At 49.6% G+C, this 3416-nt stretch overlaps 1 pseudogene; it reads right to left on the reverse strand.

Annotated features, from left to right (window-relative positions):
* Positions 1–15: 15 nt before the first annotated feature.
* LOC144374905 (zinc finger BED domain-containing protein 4-like) lies at positions 16–2440 on the reverse strand (annotated as a pseudogene).
* Between the last annotated feature and the right edge of the window lie 976 nt (positions 2441–3416).

Below are 3416 nucleotides of genomic sequence, written 5' to 3' on the forward strand. Positions count from 1 at the left end.
TGGCAATTGGGTGACAATTGGGGTCATCGAAGAAGGACCTGCCCAACAACTCTGTGCTCAGTGGCCGCTGGACACCTGGAGAGCTGGACAGGGTGGTCTTGGGGTGGACCTCTGCCTTGAGTACATACTGGAACCTCTGCAGGTGCCTCAGGAGGCAGCTGGAGCCCAGGTTGGTGGGCTTCTTGCCCCTGCTGATGGTCCAGCTGCAATGCAGACACACCACCTTGGTAGAGTCCAAAGAGCAAATGGAGAAGTGGTTCCACAGCTTGAGGTCTTCTTGCTGCTGATGGGAAACACTGCTTGGTGGTTACTCCTGACCATTGCTAGCAGGCCAGGCATCTTAGAGAAGGAACTTTCTGCAGAAACCAGAGTGGCAACTGGAGAATTCGCCAAACTGGCACCCAGGAAGCCCTTCTGGGCCCCGAGCACCTCGGGATGGCATCTGTACAGGTGGTGCCCACATCCCTCTTCTTCCCCCCCACTGATGACGCAGTCACAGTACAGGCACAGGGCCTTCAGACTGTCCATGGGTGCTGATGAGAAGTGGTGCCAGACCTCTGACTTCAGCCTCTTCATGACCTTCTTGTTCTGCTGGAAGACAGCACCAGGCTCGCAACTCCTTGGGATGACAGAAGGGACACATCCCTGAGAGTGCATCCCTAGGCAGGTCTTCAGCTATCCTGTCTGGGGATGAGGAGGTTGAGGGGCACTCTTGGACCAGCTTTCCTGGAGAGGACGATCCGGGCTCCCCCTCTGTAGGCAGCAGGGGTGTGGGGTACAGGAGGGGGATGCCCAAGCCATCCCCCATTTTCCTGCAGCATGATGGAGCCTTGCGTTCTCCACATGTGCTGGATTATCAGTTGGTGCCCAGGTCTTTCCGTTCTTACCCCTGATGAACTCATGCAGTGCACGCAGAAAGCCTTGGAGCTACCAAGTCGGGACAGGTAGAAGTGTCTCCAGATGGCCAACGTCCTTCTGGCCCCCGTGCTCCTGGGAAGGCAAAGGCTTCTTTCCCCCACGCCCTCTGCGGTTCAATAGTAGTGGAGCACAGTAAGGTGGGGGAAGACCCTGCCTGGGCCTCCTCTCTGCTGTACCTCCAGTGACCAGTACATCAGACACCTCAGAAGAGACCACAGACATGGGCTCTTCCTGCATGTAGTCAGGGAATGGGATCGTAGCTGCTTCATCTGGGCAAGTCTGATGGGCGAGAGCATGGAGCCCACATCCCCGATCTCTGCAGGCTGTGGTGGAAGCAGGAGCAAGGGTGACAGCAAGGAGGAGCCTAGAGACACACTTCGTTCTCCTGCACTACCTTGGTGGGGTGCGCAGGTCTCATGTGCCTCATGAGGCAGCTGGTGCTCAGGTCCTTCTCATTCTTGCCCCTGCTGAACTCCTGCATGCAGTGCCTACATATTGCCTTAGTCTGTCCCAGAGGGAGATGAAGAAATGCTTCCATGCTGGAGATTTCTTCCTGGAGCTGACGTGGCAGCTGGAGAGGAGGCTCTGGGTTACAGCTTCCATGGCCATGCTGTGCTGCCTGCTGCTGTCCTGGAGGAACAGAGCCCCATAGCCATCCTCCTTGAGGCTCCACCAGCTCCTCACATCCTCCTGCTCACTCTGAAAGTCTACCCCTTCCAAACTGTGGCTGGGAACTGGATCATCTTCTTCCTCCTCTATTTTGAAACTTATATCATCAGAAACACAATCACCTTCGCCTCTGGGACTAGCGTCCTAGTTGTCCTCCACCACTGACCATAACTACCCCAGCTCATTCCTCATGATAGTGTCTCAGGTCAATGGAGAGCTGGTACGAGTGCCCCTGTGTGCGTGCATCACCATCACCCTTTCACAGCCATTTCGTCTCTCGGGCTGCTCCTGTGAGTGCTCCACCTGGGGCTCTGCTGCCACGTGCCTGGCCGTGGGGACGCATAGGGGAGACTGGCTGCAGGTCTTGAAGACAGGGTCCCTACCACCTCGACAGCACCTCTTGCATGTCCCAGATGCACACAGGAAAGCTCACAGCAGTGGGACACCCGCAAAGCAGAAGCAATCCAGGCCCATCGCCTCCTGCATCCTTTGAGAAGCACGCCTTGGTGCTCAACACAAGGCAGAGGAACCACAGCTAATCAAGAAGCAGGAGAAGCAGATGAGCCTGCTAAGGCATAGCCAGCCATAGCCAGCAGCCTCCAGGGCCAGGAAGGGGCCTCCTACCAGGCGCACTGGCCCTTAGCATGTCCTGGGTTAGCGTCACACTGCCTGGAGAGCTCAGGGCTGTGAGTAGAAGAGACAAAGGCAGACAGGACAGGAAGGAAGAAGCAGACATTCATCCACATCTACCAGAGGTCCATGTCCCAGTTCTCACTCTGCAAACTTTAGGCCGGCCAAGGATCTGGGCGGTGCGGGTCTGTGCGCTGGGGACCCCTAATGGCGTGGCGCCCATTCTTTAGCTGCTTTGTCTGTCCCCAGTGCACCTCCTGCTGGCTAGGCACCACAGCCAAGGACTTTGGCCCCGTAGCCTGAGATGCTGAGGTCCCTGCGCCCCTCCCAGGGACCCACGTGCTGGCGTGGGGGGCAGCAATTAAATTTGATTTGTAGCTGCATTAATTAATTGGCCTTAACATTTTCCAGAACAGTTAATATTAAAGTTTGGAAGAACAAACAATATTTTGTAATAATTAGGACCACTGAAATAGTACCATTAAAGAACAATCATTAGCAGCATTTGAAATTTATAGATATCACCTACCAAACCAGAAATCAAATTAACATATTTCTGATTTGTTTTTTATTAGCTGTTAACTTTATACAGAATTCCTTGTTGAATTCCCTAATTGAAAGATGTTGAAAAGTTTAGTTGGCACGGATTTAGGTGTCATTGATTGTGCTTTCACAAAAGCTTGTGATAGCTGTTAATTTTATATATTTAAATAGGCTTTTGCATTATAATTTTAAAATATTTTGCTGAGAATATGTTTTATCAGTGTTATTTCTGAAATACATATTTTCATTATAAGAGGGTCAGGTCAAAATAATTCAAATAGTTTATGTAAGAATATGAATAAATAGATCCAGGCATGCTTATAAATTTAAATGATATCTTCTACCCTAAAATTAAGATAAATGTTTAGGAATCCTTAACACCTTTACCTACAAACTAAAATGTTGATACACTTTAGACAAAAGCTATTAGATGCAGGACAGCAACATAATTTAACTTAGACAAAGAGTTAATATTTTAGTTTTGTTATACATTTATAAAGATTGTGGTTGCACTTAACTTAAAATGTTATTTTGGATTTAATTTTTTGTTAAAAAAATTGATCTATGTTGAAAAGAAATTTTTTTAAATGAGAATTTCTCTCATTCTTATAATCAAAGAAATCAATAAAGGTGGACTGCCACTTGCTCTCCCTCTT

Source organism: Ictidomys tridecemlineatus, unplaced genomic scaffold (assembly GCF_052094955.1).
Source record: "Ictidomys tridecemlineatus isolate mIctTri1 unplaced genomic scaffold, mIctTri1.hap1 Scaffold_934, whole genome shotgun sequence".
NCBI lineage: Eukaryota > Metazoa > Chordata > Mammalia > Rodentia > Sciuridae > Ictidomys > Ictidomys tridecemlineatus.